We start from the raw sequence: 22,102 nt of genomic DNA, 5'->3' as shown, positions 1-22,102 counted from the left end.
AACATAACTAAATCTACGTAACAAATTCAGTTCATAACATGACATTGCGATTTAAAACTAATTATGTTTAATTGGGAATTAAGCAGTAAGGAGATTAAATCAAAAAGCAGATTTCTTAGAATTTTGTAAATGTTTTTTGATAGACAAAATGTCGTTTTACGTCTTTGTCAAAGATGATTTGATTATGAATGAATATCTCGACTTGAATATTTATTTTAAAAAATATATTGCAAAAAATCACCATTGTGGGTAAGTTTCACATAAGCTATTTTCGATATTTTAGTCTAGTTTAGTCTATTTTCTATAATACTAATATATTTAAACGTCCTTGTCTTTCAATCTGTAAAGTTAAAGGATTTTAAGCATAATCTATTAATAAAATGTAAGGTGTTTTCTAATTTATTTCAAATTTTTCAAAAGCTGAGTGTTTTTATCACAAACTTCTGGAATAAACTTCATGCCATAAAACCTTGTTTTTCCTGTATTTTGGAGAAAAAACAGAAGCAAAAAAATTAAAACACATCACGAAATGTGTGATCTTTAGTCTGTAATTTGTCATGTAAATGAACTGATCATGAAGAAAACTTTAGTGGAGTATCATAAACATCTTTGGATAGGACAAACTTAGATCTGAAAAAATAATTACCCACTTACGTTTTTCAACTCACCTAATGACAATACCAACCTCTTTACGTCTCTTTCAACTAAAAAAACTAACACATATTTACATGGTTTACGTCGCATCTTACTTTTTAGACCTAGAACTCATTGATTTTAAATGAAGGTTTGAACTAAAAACCAAACAAAAAAGCTTTTTATAATGCAGCAGCATTGCACAAGTCTCGGTAATAATTAAGTGATGCAGCAAAACTGAAGTAATAAATTAAAGGGGACCTTTAATTGTTTCCAATTATCTCGAGCCACTCAGGTTCTTGTTCTTGTCTTTTAAGACTCCATAATTAAGTATTCGCCACAAAAACGAGTAATTATTACTTGTGTATGTCACAGTACTACATGCTACAGGAATCCATTGAAGATATGGGTGTTTGTACTAATAAAAACTTAAAAAATTTAGTGTTTTATTAACCCGCATGTAAACTGAACTAAAATAAAATTTATTGCAAAATGTGATTCCTGGACGTTATTACTGTAAGTTAAACGAATAACTTTACAGGGATTCCAACTATAGAATATCTTTGAATCGTCCAGCTGTTCAGTGGCAAAAACAACATTGTTGTGGCAACAACCATGAAAAAATGTGATAAAACTTAAATTTGGAAATTATACAGGCTTTTCTGTAAGTAATCTGGGTAAATATTGACCGGCAACATAATGTGTGATAAATATTTGGCTCTATGTGGAGTCACGTACTTTAAAGATAAATCAGATTGAATGGTTCCCTACATTTATCATCAGATAAACTAGCTGTGGGTTGTTGATGATTTTTCAGAACGCATTAGACCTTATTCATCTAAGCAGTTGAATCCAAGAAGAAAGTTTGTTTTTTAGTGATTGTCTTTGATCTGCAACTAAACTGGTGTTCCATCAAATCAATGACATACTTCAGATAGAAAATATTGTATACCATTTTTGGCAACAAGACTTAATTTTAAATTAAGTTACTTATTAAATATTTTTTGTCAGTAAGATTTGGTCAAACTCCCTGACCTAGAAGATTATTGAGTTGAATATAACAGATAGATAATAGGTACTTAATAAAAATATAATAAACTTTGTATTCAGCAACGAATATATTTCCATATGGTGATTAAGCTCCTTTAGTACCCTTAATTGAAAAATTTGTTTTAAAAAAATTGAAGATTTAAACATCCATGAAAACTGAACGAAACGATCAACATTTAGTACACTTGACAGTAATTCTGTTTTGTGTCCGAATTATTTACAGTACTTGGATTTTTCGAATTTAAAATTGTGCTTCATTCTTGACGTTAACATGTACTTTTGCGAAATGGAATTGAGAATATTCCAATTAGGAACCACAAAGCCCTAAATCAATTAAATGACCTTTTTACTTTGTACATTTTGTTCGGTGTGATAATCTGCAATTTGCACAACTGCTGCTGGCAAGTCGAGACTGGTTGAGATGGTTCGTCTTGGTTCCCACGTGTTTTAGTTTATTTGGAAGGCACCACCTGCCGTTAATGGGTCGAAATCGGGCTGTGGCGTGATTATTTGTATGCAGTTTTTTCGATTAAACACGTTATGATTATACGTTAGGTCGTTAAAAGATTTCAATCCGTATTTGGGTTGCGGATGACAGGTCGGTTGATTTTTTGTTGCCACGATTTCTTGCAAATTACACGCCAACTGGCGATTGAACCCTTTTGAATTAAATAAGTCGCTATTAACGGTTCTCTATCATCATAAATTTCATTAGTAAACACTTTAAATCAACACGTGCTGGGAAAAGGACACGTGTTCAGTGTGATCTTAACCCAGATACGCCAACAAGTCCTAACAAGTTTCTCATCGTATTGTACAACACCATTCCCATAACCCTCAAGAAAGTGACCTTTTTAGCTAAAAAGATTTAGGCGACTCCTTTTCAATTTTTTCCTATTATTAAATTTAGCGCTTTCTTGGGTTCAGCCTGAACAATAGGTGATTCACACAAGGAACCTTTGTCCCGACCTATTTTGAATGTTGACTTAAGCCAATGATATATTTGGGGCCACATAATAATGGCACTGTTACAATTATGCTGGAAAAAGTGTGGGTGACACGCTATTGTATAATCACGTGTAAAAATTTCTTGGGTTCTGAACAGGATTCGACAAGTTTGACGATAGGTTAACAACCGCATAACTGAAAATGCAGATATGTGACATTTTTCTGCATTTTCCAATAAAATGCTTCTTACCAACCAAGTTTGTTCACTATTCAGATTTGATTTTAATAATTTTTACAGTTTTTTGTTTAAACTAACCTTTTCAGTGCTCTATACTTTTTGCATTCAGCTTTGGTGCAGTATGAACGTTCATTTTAAATACATACTTTGTAACCCTCAACTGAACGATTAATTAACAAATACGAAACGCTATTTCTACTGTATGACTAAATAGTATTTCCAGCTTTCCTACAGGTTTTCAAACAACTAAATAGAATACTTATTGGTTCAGTAGATAGAGATTATACAATCATGATGGTCCTAAGGTGTTTGGCTGTTTTGAATGGAATACTTCTAATTCTCTTTTATTTGCTTAATACATTCATACCGTCCAGTTTCTTCTTAGTCTCGTAGAACATAATTTTTTGCGCAGTAATTATATCCTCCTCATTTTGTCACCTTTTTTCTTCTTGTCTCCTTTTCCTACAATTGTTCTATAAATATTTTGTCTCAATTTGGTGACATTATTTCTTCTTCTTTCAGTGCGGTAGAAAACAAATTTTGATGTAAAAATTGTATCCTCTAATTTTCGCGCTTTTTTCTTTTCGTTCAACTCTTTCTGGTTTTGTCTGGTAGAACACAGTTTTTGTTCCAAAATTAAATTAATTTAACTCACTCACTTTCTCTCATCAAAGTTTATAATTCCAGGTTAGACAAATAATTTTTGCTGCACACTTTTGAAAGAGAACTTCAGGAAAATAATGAAATGTTGGCACAAATGTATTGTATTTGTCGTCATTTTGTGGTGAGATATGACTGTTTTTCTGTCTCTGTTTTGTTTGGATCATTTGTTTAATAATTATACGCAAACATTTAAAATAGTATCTTTTATTGCCATCTAGAATGAAAAATGAATACTACCGAAAGCTTGTTTGTTATGTTTAGTTTTACATTTCATAGCTGTTTCAACAGTTTAATGGGCCGTACTCGTGACGAATCGTATTTCACTGCCGAAAATCGGCATCGCTTTGACAGCTTATAAATCCACAGAAACCTAATATGCCCTAACTACCTTTAATACCCATTCGAAAGCATATTTTCTTACCAAAATGCCCCGACACATGCCCCTAATAGCGTTCTATTATAAAAAAGCAACTCATAATAGAAACCACTTTTTTATGGGCCGTTTAGCCTTTTCCTTGGAATTTTTTCTTCCGGATAATGGCTTCTCGAATTTCGGCTTGTTGTGTAACACCATGGCGGTGTTTAACACACACGGGCTTTGTTGGTACGTGCACCCTTTCACGATATTCCTCCTGTTTGCGTGCACAAAAGGGTTTTGATGTCGACAAAAGGGTTAACCGATCTTACCCCTAGTTTGCCAATACTTAAAAGCGATTCAAAGAACATGGATGAATTATCATTGGAAGGGTGTTCGGAGCCACTTGTTAAACTATTTAAAGAACGGGATTTTTTGGGTAGTAGAGATTACCCTTTTATTACCTTTGATGGAGTTCTGATTGATTATACGTAGATTGGACTATAAGAGAGTTTTCTATAAGAAACACGATAAGAGGAGGGAGGATTTTTTTCTTTATAGCGGTCCTTATTAATAAAAGTTGGTAATCACTTCTCCAAACGCTTTCCTATCCTTTACAACAAGAAACAACTGATCAACACTGAGGCTATCCCACTCACTGATATTCCTTAGCTAAGATTTCTTTCTTCTTCCTATGCTTTTTTCTCTCTCACGATTACTTCTTAGTCTTCTTCATGGGTGGCGTATACGTCTGTAGAGCTACATTTCAAATGCGTCCAATTTTTTAAATGATTGCGTTTTTAACGTTTAAGGTTCTACTTCATATAATACCTGAAACCATCCAAATATTCTAGAAATCTTAATCTAATGACCAAACTTATAATCCTTTCCGGGCTATTTCTGTTCTGATCTTTATCTCCTCATTGTGGTCCAATTGGGAACTTCTGGTTGTTTCCAACTCTCTCCAACTGCTTACAAGTAAGTTTTATGTTTTCAATTGAAGTTTTTGAGATTACTACCATTATTGCTGTATCGTCTGCAAACCTTATGTTATTTATGACGGTCAGTCCTATGCTCACACTTTTCGTTCTTGGTTCATTCTTCATCTGAAATGGAAATAATCTTACAAGTCTGGCGGTTTAAAAGATTTTGGTTTTCTCCGCTACACTAACACAGTATAATTGTATCAGATCCTCTGCTAATTACACAACTCATTGAAGAATTCTACACGGAGTTGTGTTTATCTGGGATACCTGCTGCGGAAGCTGATATAATTAAAAACATTCCTGCTAATATCAAATGTCAAATTAAAGTCTAAATTTAACCTCTGTCATCTTCATTTCAGTCATTTTATTGCCTAGTTCTAAGTAAATTGTCATATCATATTTATTCTGTCTAGTTATCATAGATGGCGTGAAGTCATCAAAGCTGTGTTGATTCTTCTCGAAATTACTAAAACTAAACCAATTATTAGCAGAAAGGAATCGATTACTGCTAGAATCGATTCTGGCCATCCCTACACCACTTCGTTAAAGCCTCTTTCGCAATGAACGTAAACGTAATACTAATCACATAAATATATAAACGTAAATGAATATGATAACTTTAATTATGAAGAAATAGGTATATTTTACTAAATGCTGCTTTTTCTGACAGATTCAAATTAATCATAACTTATTTATGAAAGAGCCATACCCAACCCACCAAAGGTCCTATACAACTTAGTTTCCCTAAACGTTTACTAATTCCTCTAATTCTTCACTATTTCCCTTATATCATATAATTCCCTTTCAAGTTCAAAAATAATATAGAAATTTCATTATTGCCCGTAAGTTTGGTAACTCCTTGATGATTCACTAAATCTATTATGTAAAATAGACCCAAAAAAGTAATAATTTGATTTTTAACATAATATGTACATATTATAATAATATGTAGTTCTTGTAGTGTAGTGTCTTCCTAGAGAATGAGCATTGGTCTAGTTTGAAACCGATACTTACATTATAATATAAGACGTATTTTTAAACTCTCGGATAAACTATTGATTTAACACATTATAAAGACGTAATGGCAACTACTAGTTAGGACAATTGGGATATTATAACCACAATTGTAGGGAAGTCACAAGAATTGCTAGATAAACACTAATAGAATAGTTGCGACACCTCAATGAGCTTGGTAAGTAGGCCTTCCATAGAAAAGTCTGAACTTCATCAATAAAGATATTTCAACACAAATAAAAGAGAATGTCAAGAGTACAATCAATCAAAACAATATACAGTAGCAATGGTCAAAACTGAGTACCATAATTTTCGATTCTCCCAACGATTTCAAGTATGTTTGATGTATCATGTTTTAGAGATATTGTGTTTGAAAAATGACATACATGGTTACATACAGGAGTACATGGTTTATACTGCAAATTAAAATTAAAAAAATAATAAAATAAAGAGTTTAATTTACATTCCCAATTTGACCCTTCAGTGGAGAAAGATCACAAATTACCTATAATCATAATCAACGAAGCCTATACCATTAAAATCAACAAATAATAAAAGAGATAAATAATATTTATGTTTAATTCTAGAAGTTTATGATATTGTAGCCACTAATGAGCGACGTAGTTGACTAAGAGCAAAATAAAATAAAAGTTGACATTTTGTAGAGCTTCTTCAAATGCAGTTTTGATGCCCAAATTAAAACTGTTTTTTAATCTTTTGTCTTCAATTGGAAGTGCAAATGTCTCTCTAAGATTATTTATGGTTTCAATTGTTGCCTTAATTCTCTTAACCTCCTCAACTCGGTTGAGGAACAATATTCATAATGCCAGTGCCGAGGCAAGCGCGATTGCTGATTTAATGTTTAGAAATTCCTCAAATGTTCGGAGTAATTACCCAAATTTCTGACGTAATTCCCCAAATTGCTCTAAAATTGGTTGTTAATTCTCTTAATTTCCACTAATTTCTATAATTCCTGGCTAAAATTTAATACCCCTCGGTTTCTAATGTCCAATCAAGATAAAAAGTGAACAGAATTTGGACACACAAAAATTACAAAATTGCCACAGATATGATCTGTCATTATAAAATTGTTGTTGTTTATACTAATTTTATTTAAAAAACGCTTGTTCAAACATTGTAACAATTTGTATATGTATTAAATTTTAATAATTTAGTTAATCTACCGACTTAAAACCACCGTCAGATTTATGTTATGACACAAAATATTATCAAAAATCTCTAAAATAAATAAGACGTCCGTACCTTTTACCACAGACGAGCAAACATTTCACATAATAATTTATGCAAACACGCTCCTTTGTTTCTTTTGAGCACCCAATCCAATTAAGGTAAAAGCCCAGTGTCTTTATTTAAAATTCACGTGCTATCGCTATCTAGAAAATGAAGGACTTCTTTTGTTTAAGTGTCAAAATACCCAAAAAAATACCATGCATCAACTCGGCGAGATGACGTGATAATTCTTCCCTGGGTTAGTCTTAAATCGCCTTTGGGGCCTTAATTAAAAATGGGCTTGCGGTGGCCGTGCTTTTTTTTCTTCTGCCACCTACTGGTTTTCTTTATTATGGCTTCCCAAAAAAAAAATCCCGAAATAATTCCTTTTATAGCGTATATATTATACACCATCCTCAGATTGCCTAAAAATCCATCTGAACACGTGCAAATTAGGTTGGATAGAGTTTGTTCCATGTGAACTTTCGTTCTCAGATTTTAAACTACTTTCATCTTGTTCCTGTGAAACGTTTTTTTTTTACATTTCCATTGCTTTGATTTAATTTTTTTTTAATCGTTATTGGCAGCTTGAATTTTGAGTTCTTAAATAGGCATTGAACAAAAAAAATTGAGTCTACTAATGACACACACTCTACCAGATGACTAATGCCCATAGGGAGGCGAGACAGGTAGAAAGAGATATATAAAACCTTTATTTAAGAATAGTTTCCCTTTAGCTTATACAGGGTCTGACAGGTAGATATAGAGCTCGTAGTTTCTGCTTCACTTGCTACACACCGACTTATTACGAGATAATGGCCGAAACGAGGGTTCGATGGCACCGGGGGGTGGTTAGGGGCGAAGCTTTCGATTTTGAGGGCTGATATGAGTAGAATTCGATTACAAAGGGATGAGAGGTACTAGGTTAATTTGTCACGTTTTCAGGTATGGGGGTCAGGCAAATCAGAATAATTTCGCTTAATTGTGGGGTTTTTGTATTACTAAAAGGGGAAGATTTAGGGTCTGTAAGGTTTTTGTCAAATGAAAGAGTACCTAAATCACATGAAAAAGAACAAGGTCCTATTGTTCAAGTTTTTTGTTTGTCTGCATGTTTTTTAAGAGAACCAAAAAACGTAAAACAGATTCTGTCATTTGAATTATTGGGAAACAGACCCATAAAACTACATATAAAACATAAACAATAAAATAATTTTATCATAAGAAACACTAAAAACAAAATTTACTCAAAAAAGATTTACTTTTAAATAATAAACATTTTTCTATTTTGGAAGAACTCCAAGTTGTCACTTTTCTCTTTATTATGTTTTCCATATTTTTCAGCTTTTTTTAAAAATCTGTAAACGGTATATAATTTAAAAACAGCTCTTGCAGAAATCTGCAATATTAACTTCGTGTGGTATTCTGTAAATTTTGAGATCAATATTTTAAAAAATTGTTTTTTTGGTCATCAGATTCAGGCAAACCGAACAAGAAATCACTCACTATATTCTAAATCACAACCAAGTTTAGAATCTGGTTTTCCATTTACAGCGTTCTATTTAAAAAGATTCACAGTCTAAACTTCAATCTAGTGATGGGTAAATTACCAGTAAAGTGAATGCTTTACTTTACCAGGAAAATACTGGTAAATTACAAATACTGTGTTTCTGGCAGTTCAAACTTTGACACCGCTTTTCTTCCTGACTGTACCAAATTTTGTAAATTTGAAGAACCATTTTGCTTCCAGCATACAGGGTATGCAAAAACATGGTAATTGACTATTTTTTGTCACCCTATACGCAATTTTTCAGATAGATTTTTTTGCTTAACACCACTGGAAAGAGGAGCTCAAAACGGTTTATTTGAGTGGTTAAAATTTCCTGAAGTCCCAAAAATAACCGAGTTAAAGGGTATTCAAATTTCAAACCACAACTTCAATTGATATGAAAATTTGATGCATTAAACCAGTTTTTCGTAATTAACTCAAAAACGGTGACCCTTATAAGAAAAGTTAAAGAGAACAAAACTGGTGCTAATCAACTCCTTAACCCAACACCGTAAATTTGAAGAACCGTTTTTGCTTCCAATATACAGTGTGTGTATGAAAAGTATGGTGATTGACTATTTTTTGTCACCCTAACCGCAATTTTTTATATAGATATTTTCTAAACACCACTGGAAAGAGGAGCTCAAGACGGTTCATTTGAGTGGTTCAACCTTCTTGAACTCCCAAAAATAACCGAGTTACAGGGTGTTTCACTTTCAAACCACAATTTTATTGCATCAAACCAGTTGTTGCTAAATAAGGCAGAAACGGTGAGAGTTACGAAAAATCCCTGGAAGTTTCACAGTGCGGCTATACAGGGGGTGCATGAGAAGTGTAATAATTCATTCATTTCATGATTTATGACTTTTTAAATTAATGACAGCCATGACAGAAAAATGATATCTTTCAAGCAAATTTCAATTATACTCATAAATTTACTGGTCGAATGGGAATTTAGTGGTAAAATTGGTAAATTTACCTGTCACACTGAATTTTACTTTACCTTACCGGTAAATAACCGGTCACGGTAAATTTACGCCCTTATCACTACTAACTTAGACTTAAGCGAGCAAAATAACTTTCGGTGTATAGTGGCCTAAATCAAAAAAATCTACTAATTATGTACAAAATAGTGGGTTAGGGTGGCGTCCTCTTTAATTGAACGGCGTAACTAATTTTTAAAATAGTTGGTCCGTTGGTTAACAGATCGCATTGAGATCGTTTATGTGTTTGATTTTTTAACACAAAACCTGCAATTTTTGGGAGTTTTTTGGTGCAAACTTTAATTTTAGTATGTTCATATACGCCTGACCTAGTAATAAGTAAAACCGTAAATTTTTTTTTAATTACAATTTTTGAAGATTTGCTTTTGGGTAAATGTCAAACTGTATCAAATTCAATTGAAGTGCTATTTACAATCTATTTTTACTACAGTCATTATACCCAATCCAACTAAAATATTTTCAATGGTATGACATCTCTGCTTATACCGAAAGTATGTACCAACTTGCTAATTTTAAATGAGACTTTTTGAACTCTTATCAATTTAAAATATTTTTCATATAGCATAACCTATACTTATCTGCAACGGTCTAAGTTGGATACCAACATTTTGTAGAATCTTGCAAATTTGATCACATCCCTGTATGTACAATCATTTGGTGCAAGTCTTCTAGTGAGATAGGTTTGGTTAGGTTTAGTATACATTTTTCTTTTGAGATGTCTCTAGAAGCATAAATCTAACAGTGACAAATCAGGAGAACGTGCCGGCCATTCAATGGGCCCTTTTTTTCTAATCAATTGACGAGGAAATGTAAAAATGTATCAGTAATGTCTAAAGAGTGTGTTTTATAACCATAAAATAAATTACAGTATAAGTATTCGATTTTTATTATTATCGAAAATATGCTTAGAATTTCAAGAACAACCCTAAAAAAATATAAACAAATACATTTCCGTTTGGAAAGCTAGTCATGTAATAACTTTTTGGAACACCCTTTATAGAATAGAATAGAAAAAATGTTGACGTGTCCGAGGGTTTTTCGAAATAATTTACAGATTTCCTGAAAACGTTCCTGGTTTCCTTTGTGTTTGATGGGCCACCCTGTATGTGAGTTACTTACAACTACAAACTACAAAATCAGATAAAGTTAACTCCCAGATTGGCTTGTCTTCTAGATTTTGATGTGCATGTACATTTTTAATATTTTTAACCAAACTTGCTGATGTGCTTTACCCATCTTTATACAACTTATGTAACTCATAAAAGAATCGGACGCTTAGGAATCCATTAGGATCAGTGAATAAGTAATTGTTAATCGGAGCCACCGGCAAAAAGGAAATCCATGAAGGGCTTTCAACACGACACAAAGCCCTCCTTAAGCCGGCTCTAAATCACCAATTTAAAAATAACAAACGTAAAACGCTTCAGTGATTTTTCGGCCCGATTCGGTTAAAGGAATGGCCAGATTCTGCCCTCAGAAAGTGTCAAGTTACAAAACGGTCTTCCGTTAGAAATCACTCTGTTGGGTTCCGAGATTTTTTTAAAAGAAACGTGTTTTGAGATTTAACACGTGCGTCCCAAGAACCCAAACGGTCGACCAGCCGTAATATTTGAAGATTGATGGCGAAATGTACGTTTCGACTTCCTCAACCAATTATGATTATTAATGTTAGAATGTGACACACCACCCTAAAAAATTAATAGCAATTTATTGGTGAGAGATGTCCCTGAGGTTAAGTTACCAAAGGCAGCTGGACTTTGGAACAATTTATATCAAAAATTAGTGATCAGATCTGTCGATAGTTGGATTACTTTAATTGAAAAATGTAGTTCAAGTAATTGAACTACTTAATATTTTTCAAAAGTAATATTTGAAATTAGTTGCAATTAAATAACTAAAATGTATACTTTTTATTTTTGTTCTAATTATTGTAAAGTTAATAATTATAAAGTTTCTTGTTTCTTGTTCCTTAAATTATTATTATTATATTTGCTAGTATCAATAATAGGAGAAAAGATCTGTATGTCCCTGAAAAACCATTTCAATCTTTTATATTTTCTTTTACTTGACAGCATTTTTCAAAAGTCTAGAGGGAAAAAATGTTAGTTTAATTCTCTACCAAAACCTAAGACAGACATTATGTCTTTAACGGCCTCAGAAAGGAGATATAAAGGCTCAGAGTCAAAGGGTTTTAAATGTCCATTTACAGAACTTCAATAATCTTTTTAAAAGTATACAGTGTGTCCAGGATAAGGAGAACCACTATGGGGATCTTGAAAACGGTTAGAGATACAGATTTGGTTAAATGGGAGTAAAGTTGCGTAATCATGGCCTTAATAAAGTGACATTCAGAAAACATCGACTATTCTTTCGGTTTTTGAGATATTTTGAAAAAAGTGAATTTTTTGGTTTTATTTGTTTGTGACGTTAATATTGGACCTGAACCAAAACTAATGACACTTCTCCACAGCAACTTTTAAAGCTCTTTTAAGTGGCATCAGTTTTTCATTCCGACGTTTTGTTTTTGCGAAACCATCATCAACTTCATTTTTTAAATACGATCCTGATGTTTTTTTATGCTCTTTTTATTCCGAATTCAATAATGTATGAAACTTAACTCTTTTATTTTTACTTTTGTTACTTTTGGAATTGGAGAAAACTGTTTTTTTCTTCTAATTTTTAAGTATAAATTAATAATAACCATCTAAACAATTTATTGGCATAAGCAAATTTTAACTTAAAAAATAATTTTCAGATCCGTAATAGGACATTTGTTTATTAAGCTCAAAAAACAGAGTAAAACGCATTTAAACCATAAAGTGTCATACATCATTGAATTTGAAATAAAATTGGCTTTCAGAATCTGACATTAAAAACCAATAACCGCATTTAAAAGAATGAGCTTGATGATGGTTCACAAAGGCGAAACGTCGGAATAAAAAGCTGATAATGCCACTTTACAGAGTTTTACAAGGTGCTGTGTGTGAAGTGTCATTATTTTTGGTCTAAGTCCAATATTGTCACAAAAAAATAAAATTCAAAATAAAAAAATTCAGTTTTTTTAAAATATCTCAAAAGCCAAAAAATATTCTAAATACACAATACATGTTTTCTAAATGTCATTTTATTAAGGTCATGATTACGCAGCTTATCGATCTCTAACCGTTACCAAGATCCGCATAGTGGCCCTCCTTATCCTGGACAAACTGCATATTTTTCATACATATGTAAAAATATACGTAAATAAAGCATATAACACATTTTACCTTAAATAATTTGTTAGTTACCATTAATTTACTAACTAATAAATCTCCCTTGTATCGAATACTGCAAGAAAACTTTTCTAAACTGATTTTTGCGATGGAGAAAATTACAGTTTTAAGCACATTTTTGAAATCAACTAAAAAATCCTACAAAATTTGATACAGTTAGGGAGAAAAAAGAGTCAAGTTTGAACTGCCAGAAACACAGTTTGAAAGGACAGTCAGGGACAACAAAATCGACTGCAAAACCCACTTAAGGTGAAAAAATGACTGTTTCAAGCACATTTTTGAAATTCTTATTAGATTTCCTACCCAATAACCTAAAAACCTACAAAATTTGGTATTGTCAGGGTGAAAAGCGGTGTCAAAGCTTGAACTGCCAGAAATACAGTTTGAAAGGACAGTTAGAGACATAATTGCCTGTAAAACCCACTTGAAGTTAGAAAATGACTGTTTTAAGCACATTTTTTTAATCCTCATTAGATTTCCTATTCAATAACCTAGAAAACCTACAAAATTTGGTACAGTCAAGGACAAAAACGGTGTCAAAGTTGGATCTGCCAGAAACACAGTTTGAAAGGACAGTCAGGGACAAACCCGCCGGTAAAACTTATTTGGATTGAGAAAATTACTGTTTTAAGTACATTTTTGGAATTCCTATTAAATTTCCTATCCAATAATATTAAAAAAAACCACAAAATTTGGTACAGTCAGGGAGAAAAGCGGTGTTAAAATTTGAACTGCCAGAAACACAGTATTTGTATTTTACCGGTCAAATTTTCCTGGTTAAGTAAAACATTCACTTTACCGGTAATTTACCCATCACTAGTCTCTGTCAATTAATCGATACCAAGAGAACATTTTTATTTTTATTATTACTATGTATTTGGCAATGCACATAAAAGTCTTTCTGTACAAACTGAAATCCCATTTATTATTATCATTATTTTCCATTAATTATGTATATTCACTTATTTTCAAGTACCTAGTTTATCAATTCGTGAATAGTTGAACTAATTCGAATAGTTCAACTACTTTACAAAAATAATTACTAAATGGTAATTCAATGAATTTTTTTGAGTGATTGTGACAGCTCTGGTGATGATTATGCAGGTCCGGGTCATTTTCGGAATTCATCATGTAAAATAGTACTTAAAAAAATGTCGATATTGATTTAATTGCATGTTTGCTTAGTTTTTAGTGGGGCCAACAGATGCTTCCTTCAAATAATAAAAACCGCTTAATTAGAGATTGGACTGGCAGAATCAGGCCACCATCTCATTCTTTAATCGACTGCATGGCAATCCCGATTATTATGAGTGAAATTGATCCGCCCAATCAGAAATCAGTCGTAGCTGCCATTAAATTTAATGAGTGAAAAGTCATCGAAAAAATTCATCATAAACAACCAATAATTCGGGTAATCTGGTTTTTTTCAGCATCCCAACTAAGAGGTAGTAAAATTGATAAGTAAAAAAAAAAACGAACAGTGCCCATCTGGTAAATTCGTACTTTTACCTTTTACTTTTTCCTCTCTTTCGTATAATTAAAAACACCGCAGCATACCCGAATGAGGCAGATTAAGAAGACAAAGACAAAATTTAGATGATTAGTCAGAGGTGATCGTGATTCACCATTTCTACAAACAACTAATTAACCGACTGCTTCTTTTCGCGGCGGCACTTTTGTCGGACCCAGCCTCAAAAGGGCCGCATTCAGAATTGATTTTTGCCGACAATATACTAACAAATTTAAAGCAATTGTTCGGCGGCACGTATTCTGAAAAAAGCCTTTTCGGCAACATAGTTAAGCGTCCACAAGAAAGGCTTGTCATTGTCAAAATTGTGTTCGTATTGCTGAAGGTAATTTTAAGGTCCAATTGAATACAACTAATTTGGATTTGACCTGCATTCCTCAATGGGCCTAAAAGCTAACCAGTGCAAGGCCGTTTACTGTTTATAAGTACTACAGGTGCGAGTATTGAATAGAATTTGTTACAAGTAGACAAATTCAACAATAACTGGTTATTTTAAAAACTATTTTTTGGAAAGTTTGCTTTTTACGTATCTAACTTGTTAGAAAAAGTCTGATTTTGTATAACAAATTAATGTTGAGATAAGCGCAGCAGGATTCTGTCATTTGAATTTGACTTTGACCATGTCATAACATGGTTTATACAAAACGTCTTGTCACAAAATCCTTGACAAAACAGTTTTCGAAATAAATTTAAACTTTTTACCGAATGGTGAAATCTGCACAAAATTAACCCTGAAAGAGACAATGCCCTCACAGGCTAGCAATAAAAATAGTTTGACATCAGAGAGAATCTAAAAATGTATGTTTCAAAAATAGAACAAGTAAGAAAATGTCTATTAGAAGACCTAGATGAAATCAGTCTTTCAATTAAAGTGTCAATACAATATGGTAAGATAATAGAGCAAAGATATGATATAGAAACTTTATTATAAGACTAGTTTGATCCAGACTAATAGAAGTATAACCTCAAATTTCGTGTCAATGGGTTGAGTGATTCATATTTGCTTTGCAGTGTAGCTTTTCAAGCGTATGCTGTTTTTGATTTATCTAGAATGATTCTGATAATAACAACAAAATTCATCACCTCAGGCCTTAAAAAACAAAACCTGGATGATATTGATGATGATACGAGTATTGTTAGATGGACTCCCTTCGGAGAAGACACTTAGACCGCTAGCCGGGCCCATTGTGACCTATCACAAGCTAGTCCTCAGTCATCCCTCCAGTTCGGTGGCACTGACAAAGCCGCAAAGCCTCCTTGGCCGGATACCTTGAATATATAAGGGGTTGATTACATTCTTACCCCAAAGCACTTTTCTGATCGTCGCAAGTGCCGGGCACTGTGTGAGAACGTGTATCGGAGTTTCCTCGTCATCCAAACACAAGCGACATTCCGGATCCTGTGACAGACCCAGAATGTGCATGTGTCTTCTCATCTGACAGTAACCCGTGAGAAGTCCTGTCACACATCTGAGGTCTTTTCTGGATAAATCCATCAGGGACTTCGGCTTGTTTCTTGGAAAGAAGCCCATGAGACATCGCGACTGCCGCATACCTCCAGCCTCCTCCCAAGCAATATCGGATCTTTGCCAGAAGATACTGTCCACAATGGCGAATCCGACCGCGCCGGCTAGTCCTACAATAGGTTCGGGTCCTACGGGTCTCTCTTTGGAGCCACGAAGGGCCAATCTGTTCGCCTCCTCGTTTCCCCTAACACCGGAGTGTCCTGGAACTCAAGTTAGACGTACCGTGGCTATCCGCGTGAGCGACAGGAGTGTCTTCTTACACTCCAGCATCAGCGCAGACGTCGTTGAACCAGCTTTTAAGGCAGCCATTGCTGCCTTGCTGTCCATACAGATAACCATATCCTTCCGGCGTAGCGGTGAGTTTAAAATGAACTCCCCGCATCGGATGATCGCGAAGATCTCGGCTTGGAAGATGGTACAGTGGCAGCCTAGTGGGAAGCTAAGCCTCGTCCCCGCAGTCGCGCCATACACACCTGCCCCTGTAAATCAGACGTCACCATGCGACGGGAGGATAAAGTTTCGACAGAATTCCTATTCCCCCCTCTCCGGTACTACAAACTTTAGAGGTCCGCTGGACAGAAGCGTCGGAGGCACCCGATCCTGCTTCATCAACAGTTCCGGGCACTCCCTCAACGCCTCCCACCAGCCCCCGAGATGACCCCACGATTCACCCCACTTAAAAACTACAAAAAGTATATGGTCGAATAGGCGCAATTAATTGAGCAAAAGACACACAACATTTTGATCTGACAGTATGATTAAACTAGCAAAGTTGCAGTATTTTTCCTTTGTCAAAACACTTGCGAGGAATATGCTCTGCTCCAATAATACGAATTGCCCAATGAACATATCCAGTAATCATTATAACTAACTGCTCCTGTTTGTCTGCCTCTCATTCTGTTTCTGTTGTTGTTGTTGTCAGTAGGTTGTCCTTCCATGTTTTCTTTCGTCTTCTTGTTGGTCTTCCTGGCAATTTATTAAGCTTATGTCTCTATAGTTTTCTAGGTATTTTCTGTTGCCCTCGACATAAGAATCGACAGTAGAAAGCTGTCCTTCCGTTCTTCTGGAATTTTCCCCGTTGTTATCACGTTCTTAAATTATTGTAGTAACCAAGTGTGTAATGTTGGTCCCCTATGTTTTATAAGCTTATTATGTTTTCCTGTGTAATTTTCCACAACATTGCTTTCTCTGTAATTTTCTTCTACTCCTTCTTATAGATTGGTCAATTGGTTTGGTTCATTGTTCTTTGGTAATATCTTCGATACGTATAAATTTATTCATGTCCTTTCTTTGTTTCCGTATCATTTCCCACACTTTCTTCTTGGATCCATATAAGTCGTGCTCCATATCTTTGTTGAATATCTCGCAGTGTTCTCTCTAGATGTTGTCCATTTCTTGATTTACTCTGTTTTTTCTGTAAATTCAAATGTTTGTTTGGTTTTCTGATTCTTTGGCGAATGCTTTTATTCTTTCGTTTGTCAAAAACATATAATAAAAAATATCTTTCTATACTCGTCCAGAAATATGTGTGCTTCCTCATGGATTCTTACTTATTGGAAATTTGTAATGCATGCAGAACAAACCCTTATTTCTGGCCTCTTAATGAAATATATTATTTACTGACGGTCGTTGAACAAAGAACAAAGTGAATATTTTAATTTTGATATACTCTTCAGTATTAGCTAATAGTTATTTCAAAGTATAATAAGAAACAACATTTTTTATATAATTTGAAAGAACTTTACAAAGTAAAGTAATATTTTATCCATGTAACATCTCTCGGAGTTTAAAGAAAAAATTTCTATACAAAACGATGCTAAAGAAAGGGTAATGAATGAAAACCATCTGCAAAGCCTTTTTTCAATTAATCTCACACGATCTTCCCATTAGTCACATAGCACCAACTATGTGGAACATTCTGTGTACAGATAAGCTATTTCCATTAGTCTAATATAGCATGCCTTATTTTATAAACATACAAGGTGGACAAATAAATTGTGACTCAAATTTTGCACATGTTAGTATAGTATTTACTAACATCGGTGCAAAAAAGAATAAATACTCAAATATAAAAGGTGTAAAAAAATATTCAAATTAGTAGTAGTAGTAGTGTACTCGAATGTAACAAGCATTAAAATAGTGAAAGGAATCATTATTGGGTTGTAATTATTCTTCTGAAGTTTACCAAGATCGATGTAACCGATTTCCGCCCAGTGGTTACGAAAATCCAGCTTTACTTATTGCCTTTATTTAATAACTATCATTATAGTACATGTATAATCCCTAACAAACCACTATAAGCGTGAAGGTGGAGCTTGGACCGCCTCGTATTTCTTACTCACCCCTTTCCCCTCCTACGTTTAAACTTGATCGAAAAAATTACGACTGCCTACGTTGAATTTTTTTAGAGTCCATTATAAAAGTTAAAAATTGCGATAATAAGGCGAACATGTAACCTTGGTTACGACAATTACCATTCGTTATGTAGGGCATCTGCTCCTCTCGGCATCGTTGAGATAATGCGTAGTACCTTTCAACTTAATGAAACTACTACACAACAATTCCCTTGCTTTATTACCCCAAGCGAAGGCGTTTTTTTCTCTTCAATCTCGGACTTTAATTAAATCCGGTACGCACTTGCAGAAGAAGAAGAATGGACAGCAGGTGGACCGTCGAGTCGGTTTAAAGGGACTTTAAAAAGAAACATCCTGTAAGGTTGCAGTCATTTCTATGAGATTTTTGCTCCTGGGCATGAATTTTAATGGGTTGTAATTGTAGTTTACGCAGTTTTCATCCGGCGTGTGTACTATTTTATCAATCGTTTATTTTTCATAAATTAGCATTTGATATCAGAAGAAATTGTATATTCATCAGGTTCGAAAAAATTATCAGCACGTGTAGTGATTAACTAGCAAGTACAGCAATTTTTTAGTTTACATCTCAATGGAAAAAAAGCATTTTGTTGAATCTGATTTGTACCCCTATTGTGTAAAATACTTACCAGTTCCGATTAGAAACCGTAACTTTATCTTTTTATTATGCTATAGAAATTATTTTAGCTAGTATTAAACATTTTGAAAATAAAGAAAAAGTAAAACCTACTCTAGATCAGAGAACACGACACAGTCTCCTAAAAAAGATGTCACAAAAATAATATGCGTTAAGTCCATTCGTCACCATTCTTCAGATCGAAAGATGCGCTGCTATATTGAGTGTCAAGGTTCTTGAAAAAAAAAACTATTTTCGAAAACATTTAGAGAACGATTTGATGGATTTTAATGAAGCTTGCTTTGAACTTGTCCATCTGCTTTTGGCAAGTGGTAAATTCTTCAGTGTCTTGGTTCAAAAATTGCCAGAACTATTTATTTCGTCTTAGGAATAAATTTATTTTCTTCAATCTGATGAAAAAAATAACAGCTGTCAAATTTGGCACAGTTATTGTATTTAGTTAGATTGAGACCTGTCAAAATCAATCACCTCCATTTATGATGTAGTTTTCGAGATATCCAATATTTCATTCTCCTTATTGTCTCCTAAATTTTTTTTTTTAAAGCGTTTTGAAATGTCAAGTTTTCTGGTTGTACCAAAGTGACAGTTGTCAAATTCACTGCAACTATTATTGTTTTGGTTGACGGTTGACAAAGATTTTACCTTAATTGATGGAGCTTCTGAGCTATCGTATATTTACACCTGTAGATTATTAATCTCTTTGAACGAGCTTTGAAATATGAAATTTTCTGGTTGTATCTTAGTGACAGTTGTCAAAAATTTCTTCTCAATCCATGGGGTAGCTTCTGAGATAACGTAAACACCCGTATAGTCTCCAAATTGTTAAAATTTTTGTGGAAACAGATCAAACTGACAAAATTTTTGGATTCTTAGCAAAGTGACAGCTGAAAAAGTTAGTTTATTTGTTATGCTAGGTTAGACTGAATTCTGTCAAAATATTGAACCCAGTTTATGCCATAGTTTCTGAAATATCAGATTTTATTTAATTGGAATGAGCAAACTGACAATTACCCAATAAATAACATTCATTGATCTAAAAAATGTTTGTTACGCTTGCGTACAACTAACAACTGTCAATTTTAGTACAGTTATTGTCCTAGGTTTGGTTGACAGCTGTCAAAATTTACGACGCAACTATTGCAGTTGTTTCTGGGATGACAAAATTACTTAAAGATTTCCTTTAAAATTCTACTACACAAACAGTTAAAAGTGATTGATTATTTTTCTGACAGAGTTGTTGTAAAGTGAAACAGTTGTCAAATTTAGTACAGTTATTGTCTTAGGTTGGGTTGACGTCTGTCAAAAACCTCAGTACATTTAATACAGCAGTTTTTCAGATATCGCGTGACAAAAGTGCTTGGTGATTACCTCCAAGATTCTACTACAGAAGCAGTTAGTCTTTTTGTTTTAATTTATGACAGAGTTTTAAGCAAGCGACAGCTGTCAAATTTAGAACAGTTATTGTCCTTGGTTAGGTTGACAGTTTGTCTCTCTGCTGTTAATTATTTTATGAATTTCACATAAATTAAAAATTTAAGCAGGAAAGAAGTCAATAGAAATGAGGAAGTCATCTCAAATAAAAACTTCGAATAAGTTTGATTTTTTGGTGTAAAGTAAGTGTTAAACCTACACTCTAATAACAGTCTAACAGTATTTTTTCATTTATTGAGGAATTCTTTTTTGTCCCAATATAAATGTTTATTATTCTAGATTAACTTGTAGGGCTGATGGAAAAGAAAAAAAAGTTCCGTAAGAAGTCCAATAATGTCGATGATTTCCGAAACTTTCAAAAACAGCAAATTGGGTGGATTCAATGCCAACATAAGTACTCCATTATTAATACTCTTCCAAATTAGCAACTGGACTCATTTTTAAAACAGTAACTTAAGCCTCTCCAATTTATTAAGCATGTATAAAATGAAATAGCAGTAATCTTGATAACTGCAAAAATAAATAATTTTCTGTCAATAATTTGTATTGCATTATGCCTAACAAAGTAGAATCTCTAGTTCTGAAAATGAATAAATGAAAATGAGTGTCAAAGTATTTTTTTATTACTTCTTATGATATTTTGATGGCATGATTACAATTTGTCCTAGTTTTCTTTATTAAATAACCCTTTTTTGTCCCAATTTGCTCGTTGAGAAATTGTCATGTAGAATTCCTGTTTAGAATAGTTAGAGTGTTGCTTCTTTTTAAACTTTGAATCGTCATTTATTTGTAAAATGTATCTAATTTTCGACAAACACACAATAAATTAGAGTTTTACCATAATTTTAAACTAACATTTAGTTATTTTTTGTGTTCTGTTAACAGTGTTAACTATTAATACAAATTTAGAGTTTAAATCATAAAGCGCCCTCACACGATCAGTATAACTGACAGTATTTCGAAATACTCATTAATACATTAAGGATGTGCAGTAGATTAAAAATTTCAAGATTTCAATTTTCTTTTACTGTCCATAAAAAAAACAAATACAGTACTAGCAGTATACAGACAATACTGACAAAGCTTAATTTAGTATTGACCGTTTTAGGACCATTTCGATAAACTGATGAAATAGTGACATCACTGACAGTAATACTGATCGTGTGAGGGCTACTTTCTGCAGCCAAATCTAATGTGAGGCAATACATAAAGCTCAGACTGAAAGGAAATAACATATAAAACACTAAACAACATGATGTCTTCTTCAGCACGATTCAGCCGGTCCGTAAACTTAGATTATAGAGGAGAAAAAGGCAAACAGGCAACGAAAACAAACAGGCATGAAACACCATTATCAACGCTTTTTAATCCCTGAAAACGCTGGAAGCATCATCGGTTGCCAGACTCCGGTTAACCGTGAACCGAATAATGGTTCTTAATCCGCGATAGTATCTTTGAATCTTTTGCCTCTATTGTGCCTTAGAGGCAAAGAAATAAGAAACTTGTATGCGGCTTAATAGGCAAATAATTTCATGGGGTTCTTCACACGGATAATGAAGACTAGGATTAGTTTGGAGTTTTAAGGTAAAGGTCTTTTTATGTCGTTTGGCGCAAGCTGAGCTTTAGAATGATGTGTAAATATTGAGTTATTGATTATGGTTTTATTTCAG

General features: G+C 33.5%; 1 long non-coding RNA gene across 1 annotated transcript; it reads left to right on the top strand.

Moving 5' to 3' along the window:
- Positions 1-20,451: 20,451 nt before the first annotated feature.
- LOC145733824 (uncharacterized) lies at positions 20,452-20,972 on the top strand. The gene is made up of 2 exons (XR_014179290.1): positions 20,452-20,614; positions 20,724-20,972. It is a non-coding gene; the product is annotated as an uncharacterized LOC145733824 (long non-coding RNA).
- Positions 20,973-22,102: the final 1,130 nt, after the last annotated feature.

Source organism: Ips typographus, linkage group LG1 (genome assembly GCF_016097725.1).
Source record: "Ips typographus isolate SLU linkage group LG1, UJ_Ityp_2.0, whole genome shotgun sequence".
Classification (NCBI taxonomy): domain Eukaryota; kingdom Metazoa; phylum Arthropoda; class Insecta; order Coleoptera; family Curculionidae; genus Ips; species Ips typographus.
Note: the sequence above shows the minus strand (reverse complement) of the source record. Positions and strands in the feature narration are given on the sequence as shown.